The following is a 14629-nucleotide window of genomic DNA, read 5'->3' as shown; positions in this document are numbered from 1 at the left end:
TTTTCTTTTCACCATGGATTCTGTGACTAGAAAGAGAAAACGCTGTCTAGAGCAGAGAGCACCACGCCAGGTAACCATGACTGTTGTCTGCTATGCTTCTGTTGTGAAGACAAGGGGCTAAGGCCCTGAGGATTCAGGAGGCTATGGCTCCCGGAATCTGTACCTGGTGGATTCGCTCCTGTCTGCAGGGGCTTTTCGTTCCTCACCGTATTCTAGAACACAATGAAGGTGAGCATCAGCCTCACTCTTAGCTGCTAAGGAGGCGAGGGCCAGCATCCTTCACAGAAGGAACGGAGCGGATTCCGAAGGTGAAAGTGGAGACCAGGAGATGTTTGGGTTACTTTTGTTGCAATGAAAGGCCATAGCCAAAAGCAGCTTGGGGAGGAAAGGGTTTGTTTTGCTTACACTTCCCATCACTGTTCATCATAGAAGAAAGTCAGGGCAGGAACTTGGAGACAGGAGCTGATGCAGAAGTCATGAGAGAGTGCTGGGATTGGCTTGCTCAGCCTGTTTGCTTGTAGAACCCTGGACTACCATCCCAGGGATGTTCCCACCCACAACGGGAGGGGGGAGGGGGTTCCCCTGTCAATAACTAGTTAAAATACCTTACAGGCTTTCCTACAATCAGATCTTATGGAGGCAATGTTTCAATTGACTGTAGACCTCTCAGATGGCTCTGGCCTGTGTCAAGTTGACATAAAACTAGCCAGTGCAGGAGAGACGCTTACAAGGGGACTCTGATTTCTTCAAGGGACAATGTAAGCCTGTCTTGCTCAACCTCCTGTCAGGGTAGACATCCTGCTTTGCTTATAGACCCTTGGGCTCCCATCCTTTCTCAAGTCAAGCCCAGCATCTATGGTGTAGTCCTTACTTAAGCTCCAGGGGCTCAGGTACTTCTTCCAGTGGCTGTGGACCCCGGGGGCATCATGGATCTTGCTTGTTGGATGGGGCAGTATTTCAAGCCTACAAGGTGGTAGAGGGCTCAGGTGTCTGCAGCTTCCTTATGTAGAGGTTGTTGCCTTGGTTAGCAGCATTAAAATGGGATTCAAAACACTTTCAATGTAGCCCATGAAATAGACATGAATCCACGGATCAGGGACAAGATGGAGGACTCTATTCCCTAGCTCTGGTGAAAGTGTGTTTCACAGATCATGTTGAAGGGCTCTAGCAGGCAAATATAGGTTGGAACATGACAAACATGGCCCTGACAGGTTATCCCTTTCACATTTCTCCCCCTTGATAAGCCTTTAAATTATATTCCTAAAGCTAGTCACCGAGGCCGATTCCCTTAATTGGTCATTGACTCATTCCTGAGACTGATCACCAAGGTCCCACTCTCAAAACATCAAGGTCCAGAAATAAAATTCATTACTTTAAGCAAATTAATTAAAATACCCAATCAGAGCTTACCAATGAGACTGATCATCAAGGTCCCACTCTAAAAACATCAAGGTCCAGAAATAAAATTCATTACTTTGAGGAAATTAATTAAAATACCCAATCAGAGCTTACCAAAAACACCCTAGCTCATTCTAACACAGACCTCCCTCTTTTCCCTCATAAAATTAACACTTGCAAAGCTATTTTCTCCTATTTCTGCCCATTCAGATTCAGCCACCTTGTATCTTTGTTTAACAAAGGATCTATTTGATGACTTCTGGTAGTTGGGGGTTGGGGAATCAATTTTTTTTTTTTTTTTTTTGGTTTTTCGAGACAGGGTTTCTCTGTATTGTTTTGGAGGCTGGCCTCGAACTCACAGAGATCTGCCTGCCTCTGCCTCCCGAGTGCTACCAACGCCCGGCGGGGAATCAATCTTATTTAAGGGGCTGAGCACAGGGAGTTTGGCCTTGCTCCAATGAGTATATGGGCAGTACAAATTGGACTTGGTATTATTTTTTCTTCTTCTTCTTTTGTTTTGAGGGAGGTTATAAGGGTAGCAGGTATTGTTTTTTCTTCTTCTTCTTTTGTTTTGAGGGAGGTCATAAGGGTAGCAGATAGACCCACCTGGGTCATTTGTGTGAAGTTTCCAAACAATGAATAGAAAACATTAAGTCAAAACAACAACGAAAAGGATCTCTTTGTATTTGGTTTGTGCTTGGAAATTGGTGTTTGGGTGTAGATTTGGAAGGTTCCCTTTGGCATAAAGGTTTCAGTTGGAGACAACTAGGTGGAGTTGGTCTGCAAACTGCTACCCTACTGTGAATGTAGGAGCTTCCTGAATTCCTGGCATCCATGGAAGTGGTCACTTTTATGAACAATCTGTGAGCTTCAGTCAATCGATCCAACTGCTTTCTGAAGTACTTTTGGCTATTACGCTTCTAGGTTCTATTACTTGTGAGTGGATTGTAAAGTATTGAGTGGCTGGAGCCAAAGGGTTATGAATACTGCTTATTTATTATTTATTTTCTTTTGGGTCAGAGACCCAGTATGTAGCCTAGGCTGGCCATGAACTTGTGACCCTTCTGCCTCAGACTCCCGAATCTAACTTACAGGCGTGTACCTTACCTTTGGCTCCAAATAGTCTATTTCTGTATTTTTTTATTTTTTATTTCATGTGCATTGGTGTTTTGCCCACATGTATATCTGTATGAGGATGCCAGGTCCTCTGGACCTGGATTTGCAGACAGTTGTGAGCTGCCATGTGGGTACTGGGAATTGAACCTAGGTCCTCTGGGAGAACAGCCAGTGCTCTTAACCACTGAGCCATCTCTCCAGCCCCTACAGCCCCTAAATAGTCCATTTCTAAGTGCCTTTTTTTTAAATTTTAGGATTGTTGATATACAACAAGTATGCATTGAACCCCTGCAGAGTATGTCTTGGCCTGTTTCTAGGACAGGTAGTGAAGAGTCCACTATTGTCAGTAGACTTAGATGAATGAATGCAACTAAAGGTGGCAAGTAGAACACAGTACTGTAGTGCTAGCTTCCTGGGCATTCTGGGAGGAACAGCATGTGACAGGTGGGACAAAGCAGGGTTAGTGTAGTGCTGGTGGCAATCATTGATATGCAGAGGAGACTGGAGAAGTATTAGTGTCATGAAGGTCTTTGTTCACTGTAGCACATTTCAGAGACGTATCCTGCCGTGCAGACAGTCAGAAATCTTTGTGAATTACAGATTAAACTGTATTGGGCCACAGAGCAGGGAGATGGCTCAGTGAATAAAATACTTGCTGTACATGTGTGAGAACCTGCGTTAACAAACCTAGAACACACTCCAAGCAGGCTGTGGTCGTGTGCACCTGCAATCCCAGCTCTCCTACGGTGAGACAGGAGACAGAAACAGCAGAATCCTTGGAAGCTTGTTGGCTGGTTGGCCTGGCGAATGCAGGTTGTGTAACAAAGAACCTCTGTCTCAAACAAAGTGGAAGGTCAGGTAAGACAGGTGAGGTTGTCTTCTGATCTCCACAAGTGGAGTGTGACACACACACACACACACACACACACACACACACACACACACACACATACACACACACCTGTATGCATACATGGGAATTGAATATGTTCCAGTGAACACAGTGTTTCTGCTGTCCTCTGTTCCAGAACTCCATGGAAAAAGGCGGGGATCTCAGAACAGAGAGGTGCATGGGAGAGGATTCTTACTCTGAAGGGGCCAGACCTTCACCCAGCACCCTGCTTTAGCAACCATGACAGGCTGCAGAAAAAGCCCAGCAAGATTTATAAGCACATGTTGCTGAGTTTCCAGCCTTCTGACCTTGCAAGATCTACCCCAGTCACTAGGAATTCAGATACCCTCCATGTGGCACAGAACAGAAGTTAGCTGGCAGCCTCTGGATGCTCTTTACAGGCTCTGGATGTGCTTGATGGTATCAGTCACATGCTGTGAGGGCCTATAGACTATAGCAACCAGTTGACCAATCAACACAGGCCAGGTCACCCAAGCCTGGAAGTGCACCAATCCTGAGACTGTTGTAAACCCCTAGACACTCCCCTTGCTCTACCCCCAATAAATTCCCTGCCTCACCACCACTCCGGGTCCTTCTTGCTCCACCCAGTGTATTGGATGGATGGAGGAACTGAGTTAATACAGTTAACTCGTTAAATAATAAAAGGCGTTTTGCTTTTACATTAGAACGGGTCTGTCGGTGATTTTGGGGTTCAGAATTTGGGCACAACAATTCATAATCCAAGTTAACTTTCTAAAGTTTAGGAGAAAGCTTGTGAAGAATGGTGTGGAAAAGGGGTTCAAACAATGTTCATTCTTAACCATCTTAAATTAAAACCTATGTAATTATGTGAGCAATCAGCCTTCAGTGAGCACTGTTTTATCCTGGTGACCATTTTGTACCTTGAAAATTTAGAAGTACCGTCTGTGTGTGACATCTTTGTCTTGACAGCAAACAAAATCACTATTATTGCCTTGACATAGCTGAAAGAGCCAAGAGGAAAAGAAAGCTTCCAAGAAAAACTTGAATCTGAAACTTGATCCTGAATAGGTCAACTTTTATTTTCGATTTCTTTGTGCCCTCTGTAAACCTGGTACTTTCATGTGGATAGTTTAATTTTAATTTTCAATGCTTATAAAAACAATTCGGGTGCCGGGCGTTGGTGGCGCACGCCTTTAATCCCAGCACTCGGGAGGCAGAGGCAGGCGGATCTCTGTGAGTTCGAGACCAGCCTGGACTACCAAGCGAGTTCCAGGACAGCCTCCAAAGCCACAGAGAAACCCTGTCTCGAAAAACAAAAAAAAAAAACCAAAAAAAAAATAAAAAATAAAAACAATTCGGAAGCATCATATAATGAAACATGAAGGTGGGAATGTGGGATTTCCTTGACTGTGTCTAGACATTATTTCCCTATACAGAGGAAATGTGGAGAGAATATTGCTTGAAGGCTTTGAGGTAAGAGAAGTGCTCAGAACACCCGAGAAACAGGAATGGGCCACTAAAGCCTGTGAATCTGGCGAGTATGAGGGTGAAAAGATTAAGCTCTCACTTATTGTCTAGTTGGGTGCTTTAAAAACATTTTGTGACAATGTCCGAGGCTCTGGCATCTCTAAGCAGGCCCAAGAAAGGTAGACTATGGCTGTCTCATCGCTGTAAGTGGCATCCTTTGTTTAGCTCCTGACTCTTAGGGAGCTGTTATCTTCTTGGAGCACAGTGTAGCAGGCTCTGGGGAAGCACAGTGTCTGATGAGGATAATTCCATCTTTATCTGACACAGGAACCAGCACATGCCTCAGTATTTACAGGATGTCCCCACTTCCCGGGGTAAGTGATGCTTGATCCTGAGACTAGTGTAAGTATTGTAAGAAAGCTGCTAGGCATGCTGTATGCTCTGTCTAAGTCCTCCTTTACATGATCACCGATGCTGAGAAAAGCAAATGAACGTGCCTCTTTGATTAGAAGCAGGATCTAAATGCAACCATAAGTCTATGCAATTTTGAAGTGCTTTCTTAACTAGCAGAGATTAAGGGGTAGGATTAAGCATAGGAGCTTCTAGGGCTCTAAGACCTGTGACAAGCTCTGAAACATCTGGCAGACACAAGGCACCAGGGAAAGGAAAGTCACACATTTGGACAAACCTTCTATTTATGTGTCCGTGTAACTAAGGTTAACCCTCAGGTGAGTAGTTGTCACCCAGCTGAAAAATGAAAGACAGCTCTTAGTGTCTTACTTGGTTTACGTCTTTCAGTGCAGACAACAAAGGTCTTGCTTTGTCCCTAAAGTTGTTCACATGTTATAAAAGCAACCCTCCAAGGTCCTAGTAAATGAGCTATTTATCTTCTTGGAGCACAGTGTAGACACATTTGAAGAATGGAGGTCTCGAGTGTGGCAAAACACGAATCTTCTACACTGTCCTCCTGGTTTAGGTCTAGCTGCCTTTGTTCCCTGGCCATCTTCCCACCATTGGAGATGCTTGAGTCTACGTGGTGTTGTGACATTTTCTTCCTTTATCTGACTGTGCATTCTTCAGTTAATTCAGTTCATATTTCTTCCTTTGTCAGCTATGCCCAGAAACCCCTTTTTGTTTTAAGCTGGGTATGATGGCACACACCTGTAATGCTAGCACTTAGGAGGCAGAGACAGGAGGCTCACCACAGGTTCTAGGACAGTCTGGTCTACACAGAGTTCTAGGATAACCCAGGCTACATGGTTTATATGTCCGTGTAGATAAGGTTATCCCTCAGGTGAGTAGTTGTCACCCAGCTGAAAAATGAAAGACAGCTCTCAGTGTCTTACTCGATTTCCATTTTTCAGTGTAGACAACAAAGGTCTTGCTTTGTCCCTAAAGTTGTTCACATGTTATAAAAACAACCTTCCAAGATCCTAATCAATATTTCTTCCTCAAAAACAACAAACGAGTATCAGAGCTAGTGATGAATAGACTACATAACTGAACAGTGTCCAAATGTGCAGCAGACAGGCCCTTCAGGGCTGCGATAGTCTTGCCTGGTCTAATGGCACAGGAAGGCAGGAGCCAGGGTTTCTTTGTTCCCGTGACTTTGGAATACCATTACCCAACATGCACGGCAAGGGCTGCTGTGGGGACACCAGACCTTGAGCAGAGACCCACTTCCCCATCAGCCTGGGAGTAGGCAGCTGTAAGACAATGTTTACTAAAAACATGTTTACTAAAAACAATACAATGCCCGGGGCAATAAGTTCCAGGAAAGGGCTTGCCCACGGGAACTGCCCTGACCTCGACTTTGTCCAAAGACTAACCGCCTCTTCTGACACACCCAGATCAGTTTTTGGTGTCAGAGCAGAACCAGCGAGGGGAGAGGAGAGAGAAGAAGCTTTTCTGGAGGGAGGCCTTTCTTGGGAAATTTTCTTGAGCCTTTTTGGGGCCTGCTTAAAGTTTTCTTTATATCGTTGAACAAGTCTCTGTGTTGTCAATCCCCGACACCCTCCACACGTTCTTGGACACAGGCTGCACAGCAGACGCCGCAGGCTGCCAACGCTGAGAGGACCGGGATGCAGAGCCACTAAAGATTCAGACAGCTCTGTCCTCACTGACTTGTGACCTCAGGAATCAGTCTTTTGCCGTGTTTTTTTTGGTGCACTTAGTTCAGTCGGTCAGCTGTTCAGTCATAGCAGCCCATATCAATGCTATATGTGTGGGCTGAGTCACTCTGAAATTCATCGGAGTCTTGCCAAGCATTCACTTACGTTTTAGCTACAACTAAACTATTTCCTTCAAGTTTCCAAATAAAAATATGTCTGTATTATTCTTGTAAATTACTGGTTCAATGTTGTTTTTATTCCATTTCAAACAATGCACAAACATTCAATATTTTATAGATTTAAAAATCATTTTAATTTGGTAACTACCACTTATTGAATGTGTAGTTTGGAAACCAGTTAGAACAGAAACTACTTGTAAACTGGATAGTCCTTTTTAAACCCTGGAATTAAAATGCAGGGTAAATGATTGGAGTAACATGGCTAATGAGTAACATTAGGTCTGGTCACTAGGCCTGGTTTAATGAAGTTCTATTGTGTTTTATGTTCATAGAGACATTTCTGAGTGGCCAGTGAGGGTGCTGTTTAGTACAGGAGAATGGACATTACATTCTACCTATGCAAAAGAAGCTGCCATGTTGTAGCTGAGGCGTGGAGGGGGGGCTTACTCATCATTCATTTAGACTAGTTAATAATGTAATCTGGATGGCAAGACACTTTTATAGGAGACAAGTTGAATTTTCTAAAAATGAAAGAGAAGATAGGGACATATATATATACACATATATATACACATACATGTATATATACATATACGCATACACACACACACACACACACACACACACACACAGGTTCAGTTCTCAGCACACACATGATGGCTTACAACTGTCAGTAACTCCAGTTCCAGAGGATCTGACCTCTAGAGGCACCGGGCATGCACACATACATAGACATACGTGCAGGCAAACCACATCCATACATATAAGTCTTCTTAAGTTACCAATTAATATATGCTTACTTTAGGAAAATGAAAAATGATAGGCATGTGAAAAGAAGAAAAAGATTCCTTCATAATTCATGGACAAAACTGCAGCCATCATTTCACTATTTGTATTTCCTGTGCAGTGATGCAGAGAGACATCGGTTTTCAACCTCCACCGGTGAGATCCGGCTGCTTGAAACCTGCTTCTTTCTATACCATGAGCACTGTTCCTCCTCTTTGGCAGGGTCACTTCTCCAAAAGGGTCAGTGCAGGAGGCTTGTGGGTCAGCAGTACCCTGACAGGCCTGTCCATACAGAAACCATGTGCTGAAGTATTTGTGAGCAGTGTTCTGTTCATCCTGAGACAAACCTCACACATCAGCATATGCTTTTAGCTTTCTAGTGGAATGGCTGTTATAAACATCTTTGGTAGTTGGATGTTGTCAAATTAGCTCCACCAGCCATGCAGGGTTCATGCCCACACACTGAAGTGGAAATTCCTTCACAGAACCCCTGACCACCACCCTACCCTGCCTGTGGCCATGGCTGTTGGGCACTTCTGACTACTTATGAGATCAAACGTAATGTATTTAAATGTCTTTTTCTTACACGTTGTTTTACATACTAAGTGTTATTAAAATAAGCAAAGACGAAACTGTGTGGCACTGTGCTATTATTGTATTTCTCTGGAAGGAAAACATGATCTTCTGTGATAACCAATTACTTGAGGAGAGAAAAACAAATTAACTGGATGAGACACCTGGGCCCTGTAGGCATATTTCCAGGATACTTGTCACCATGGCATATGTGGAGTCTTGTCTTTCTGATCTTTATTTCAGTTCTGCTAACACATGGGTCTCTAATACTTTCTAGACCAGTGGGCAAGAGACACAGACGGGAGGTCGAGTATCTCTGAGTGTCTCTCAATTACTCTGACCTCAGTTTTATCAAATCAGGCCTTTCCCCTTTATTTGGGACAACTATATCTGTCTACTAGAGAGCTTTACCTGGACCCCCCAAGTAATGACATCTAACATGGTCCAGTAAACCAGGATTGTGAGTCTGAGCTGCTACCACCCTCAAAGTCAACACAGCGTGAGACCACAGAGTATCAGCCCTCAAGACTGAAATCTTCTTTTCAAATATCTCTTGCTTTTGACTTTTAATCCCTCCAATAATCCAGTTTTGGGTTTTCTGACGTCAGTCATTCCACAACAACTGAGTATGTGATAGATCTTTCTCTAAGTACAAGGTACAGGGACAAAGAACAGAGGGAAACAGAAGAAATTCTGCTTCCCATAGCAGCCTCGGAGGAGGGAAGGCAAGTAGACAGTGAAAAAGCAGACAGTAAACTTGGAATTTGGGAGACTGTGAGGATGCTTGAGGGTACTTTAAGAGGACCATTAGATTAGATTCAAGAAGGAGGCACATTTAGTATGGTCCAGGGATGTAGCAAGGTTGAGAGGCATTGGGGTCTGACAGGCTAGAGAGCAGGGAGGCAGCAAGTGAGCAGTTTGGTAGGTGTCCTTTGGGTTTCTACCTCGGCGATAAAGACCATGACCACAAGAAACTTGATCAAGAGACAGAAAAAAGACATGGAGTAGATGTTAGACTGGATACTACCTGACAAGCTGGGAAGAAGGGGACTATCAACGGGAGGATAAAGGAGGGTAAAGGGAGATAAATATAATACTGTATCACATATGAACTTGTCAAGAAACAATAAAAAAGGGCTGGAGAGATGGCTCGGAGGTTAAGAGCACTGGCTGCTCTTCTAGAGGTCCTGAGTTCACTTCCCAGCAATGGTGGTTTACAACTATCTGCAATGAGATCTGGTGCCTTCTTCTGGCCTGCAGTCATACAGGCAGGCAGAACACTGTACGCATAATAAATAAATAAATAAACAAACAAAGGCATCAGGATGCATGCTCAATGCTTCAGCAAAGCAAGTATTCACTTGGACATACATGAATCCTACCTTGTCAGTTCCTAAATCTTGAACATCTTGCCTCCATACCGATGAGAAAATAAATTTAAGTCACCCAGTTTGTGGCTTTTACTATAGCAACCTGTAAAAAATTTCATACATATCTCATCTGGAAAAAAGAGTGTCTTGCTTAGGGTTTCTATTGCTGTGAAGAGACACCATGACCAAGGCAACTCTTATAAAAGGAGAGCATTTAATTGAGAACTTGCTTAGGGTTCAAAGGGTCAGTCTATTATCATCACGGCAGGGAACACAATGGCAAGCATGGTGTTGGAAAGTAGCTAACAGTACATGTGATCCAAAAGCAGAGAGGAGAGAAAAAGATTAGGCCTGGCAGAAGCTTTTAAAACCTCAAAGCCCACCCCACTGACACACTTCCCCCAACAAGGCCACAATCTCTAATCCTTCTAGTGCTATCAAAGGGCTCCCTTTCCTGGTGAAGAAGCACTCAGATATAGGAGCCTATGGAAGCAATTCTTTTTTTTTTTTTTTTTTTTTTTTTGATTTTTCAAGACAGGATTTCTCTGTATTGTTTTGGAGGCTGTCCTGGAACTCACTAGACCAGGCTGGCCTCGAACTCACAGAGATCCGCCTGCCTCTGCCTCCCAAGTGCTGGGATTAAAGGCGTGTGCCACTAAGGCCTGGCTGGAAGCAATTCTTATTCAAGCCACTACATTCTAGTCCCTGGCCTTCCTAGACTTGTAGTCATAAAATAATGCAAATTGCACTCAATTCAACTTCAGAACTTCGAAGTCTATAACAGTCTCAACACTGTTTAAGAGTTCAAAGTTCAAAGTCTCTTCTGAGATTCAAGACAATCTCCTACCTGTAACCCCTGTAAAATCAAAATAACAAAGCAAACCACACACTTTCAATGTACAATAGCACAGAATAGGCATTACAAACACTTCCAACATGCAATGACACAGAACATACATTACCATTCCAAAGGGAGGAAAGGCGGCATAGTGAGGAACTACCGGACCAAACAAGTGAGAAAACCAGCAGGGCAAACTCCAAATTCTGCATCTCCATGCCTGATGTCAAAGCACTCTTCATCATCAACGAAGGAGGCGTCCAATGCCTTTCAGCTTTGCTGACTGCACCCCACTTCTTTCTCTTGGCCTGGTTCCATGTCCAGTCTGCAGCTTTCGTTGGCAAGTATCCTACAACTCTAGCATCTCCAACATCTTGGGGTCTTCAACACAGTTTGGCTTTACCCTTAAGATTCGTGCAATGGCCTCTCTGGACCACGCATGCAGACATATTCCTGACACATACCTGGCTTCAGCAGCCTTAGAGGAAGATTTCTCTGCTCCTCTCATGCTCTTTACTGTAAAGCCCAAACCACATGGCTGAAGCTAAGCTGCCAAGTTGTGCTGCTTGCTGGGACTGGAACATGACCCCCTCTTTCATTTACATTTACATCATCTTTCTGTTGTTGATGGTTCTCCCACAGCTTAAGTTTTTCTTTAATTCCTTTTCACAAGCTGGAAGCTTAGCTGGGTGGGGGTCTTGCTCTGAGGCCACCACAACCTTTATTCCATTTAGCATCAAGCTTTTCTTTAAATGTTTTAGTTTATCTTCTTGAGCACTAGACTTAGCTCCATTCTACTTTCTGGTGCTGCTTTACCCCTTAAACCATACATTTTTATTTCTCTTTGTCATCTTGTTCCTTTTCATTATAGATCTACTTAAGAGTTATTACTAATAACCACAGAACAGAGTCAGTACTAGATTGCTTTGAGATCTCTACTACTACAAGAATGATCAGTCTCTAGGTCACTTATTAGTGTTCTCAGATGAAATCCCCCTTAGCACTGTTCTCTACACTCCGACTAGGATAACCTATTTAAGTGCCAATCTGCTTTTCTAGTCCAAAATCATCCATATGATTTAGTCCCCAAATCATCCATATTCCTTCAACAAAAAGCGTGATTAGGACCATCACATTAATATCCCAATCTCTGGTACCAACTTCTGTCTTAGTCACTGCTGTATAGTAAAGAGACACCAAGACCAAGGCAAATTAAACTGGGGAGTTCCTTACAGTTTCAGAGGTTTAGTTCAGTTCATGGCAGGGATCATGGCAGCATGTAGACAGGCATGGATTAGTTGAGAGTTACATCCTGATCTGTGTGTGTGTGTGTGTGTATACACACATACATATTATATATATAGAGAGAGAGGGAGAGAGACTGGACTTGGCATGATCCTTTGAAATCTCAAACCCTACCGCCAGTGACACACTTCTTCCAACAAGGCCACACCTCCTAATCCTCAAATAGTGCCACTCCCTAGTGACTAAGCATTCAAATGTATGAGCCCATGGGGGCCATTCTTATTCAATGTAGTGGCATCTTGTTCCACCAGTGGACTTGGGGTGGTGGCCGCACCTTAGGGCACAACTTCAGGTGTTCGAATGTGACTCTTTATAAGGAAGAGGAGAAGCTGGCTCATGGTCAGAGCATCCTGAAGGGCAGAGATTGCATCTTCAGGAGCGGGAAGAACATGGAGTTTATTTACCATCATTGTGTGAGTGCTCCCCTAAGAAATAAATACCTGGTAATCCTTTACCCACCTTCACTTGGTGCCCACTTGACCCGATTCCCATATTCAGCCCTAGAGGATGGCTGGCTGTGACATCCGAGAGCCAGTGTGCTTCTTACGGGAGCACATTCCCAAAGTCAACTAGTTGCTTCCCTCTTGTCTCATCAGCCACAATCAGGGCATAGGCTTGATGATCTACCTCTTGGGAGCGGAGAAACACAGCAATTAAGTTTTCCCAATTCCTACCTCTGCCACGCTTTAGGGGGTGCAAATAAATGCGCTTCATTTTGACTTATCTCATGGACAGTGGCTGCTGTCTAAAGCAGTTGGATGGGAACAGCAGCTAAGAAGATTATGGAGGGACTTTCACTGCCCGTTTTCAAAGGACTTCAGGTGTGTCTGAGGTACTACCTCTTTGGTTACAATAACTACAAACATCGTGCTAAGACTCAACTTATCTGCACTAGGGTCTGTTACAAAGCATCCCATTTCACTTCTCGTGCATACCCTGTTTTGCTTTTTGCTTTGTGTAGAGATGATACAGATTTGTAAATGACAAAAACTAGTGGCAGGTAATAAGTCTCATTTGATATTGTGGTCAACCCACAGTCCTGACTTTATATTGTCACTGGCCAAGGGCCCTTTAATAGCCTTCTAATTACCAGCGTTTAAAATGTGCAACCCAAACTCACTGACCTAACTTCAAAGTATGTTTCTTTTTGTCTTTAAAAAAGTTTTTATTTTTATTCTTGCTTTGCCTTTTTATCATTAGTTTCCCCTCTTTTCTAGCCTCCTGTTCCTCCCCCCCATCTCTCCCCTACTCCATTTCCCCCATCCACTCCTCCCCCATCTCCACTTAGATGGTGTAAGGCCTCCCATGGGAATCAACAAAGCATGGCACATCAAGTTGAGGCAGGAGTAAGTTCCTCCCCACTGCATCAAGGCTGAACAAGGCATCCTACCAAAGGGGTTAGGTTCCAAGGTGTCAGCTCACACACAGGAACAGATCGTGGTCCACTGCTAGGGGGCCCACAAAAGACCAAGCTACGCGATTGTCACCCAGATGCAGAGGGCCTAGGTAAGTCCCATGCTAGCTCCCTGGCTGTCTGTGCAGAGTCCGTGAGCTCCCACAGGCTCAGGTCAGTTGTCTCTGCAGGTTTCCCCATCACTACCTTGACCTCCCCTTGCTCATACAATCCCTCCACCCTCCCTTCAACTGACTCCTGGGAGCTCGGCCAAGTGTTTGGCTGTGGATCTCTGCATCTGCTTCCATCAGGTACTGGATGAAGGTTCTATGATGACAACTAGGGCAATCACCAATCTGATTATGGGGGAAGGCCAGTTCAGGCACCCTCTCCACTATGTTTTTAAGGGAGAGCAATGTAGCTTTTTGCAATCAGTGGCATAGTTCTTAAGTTGAAGTTGTAAGATTATTCTCAAGTACTTTTTGTTTCAGCTACATTCCAATTTTTAAGTGAATACTAGTTACTTCAAAGGGCATGGCACCTATTCACAAAGACTTTCCAGAATACCAGGGATATCAAGTATAAACTTAAAAAGAATCAGAAGCTCATTCCATTCATGTGAGACACAACTTCTGAAAGCTGCAGGGGACACGGAGAATAGAGAAAGAGAAGGGAAGCAATGGAAGCCAACATCTGAGCAGCAGTTACTCTTGTAATGGAAAATTCATTTATTAAATGGGATAATACTCAGGAGGAAAATGTACTATAAAAGTAAAAAAGTGCAGCCTCTAAACATAAATAATGTATTACCCAAAAAGCAGTCAGCTATTTAGGACTTTAACTATAATCTGAGAAGTTATGTAGTTCCCTTAAAGCAGGCATGTAGTACTTTAACATAATGTATTTGCAAAGATCATTGTGGTCAAATGGTGTTGAGTAAGGAGACTGTTCTTTTTGCAAAGCCTACAGTAACTTAACACGAATAAGAAGACTAATTTATTATTTTCTTTTCTATCTTTAAGGGTAAGCAAGCACATTTTAAATACTCTTGGTGGAAAATTTCCTGAGTCAGAGCATGTCTAAGTATTCTGACAAAGACTTAATTTTAGTATTCTGATAAAAAGTATTTTCCTCATAATATCAAAGGTTAACAAGAATCAGTGCATGTAATCACTTGTGTTAGCAGAATTTTAAACAACTGCATCTCAATTTTAGATTA

This window comes from Mesocricetus auratus, unplaced genomic scaffold (assembly GCF_017639785.1).
Source record: "Mesocricetus auratus isolate SY011 unplaced genomic scaffold, BCM_Maur_2.0 Super-Scaffold_6730, whole genome shotgun sequence".
Taxonomy (NCBI): domain Eukaryota; kingdom Metazoa; phylum Chordata; class Mammalia; order Rodentia; family Cricetidae; genus Mesocricetus; species Mesocricetus auratus.
The sequence above is the reverse complement of the archived record's forward strand: the minus strand, read 5'-3'. Positions refer to the sequence as shown.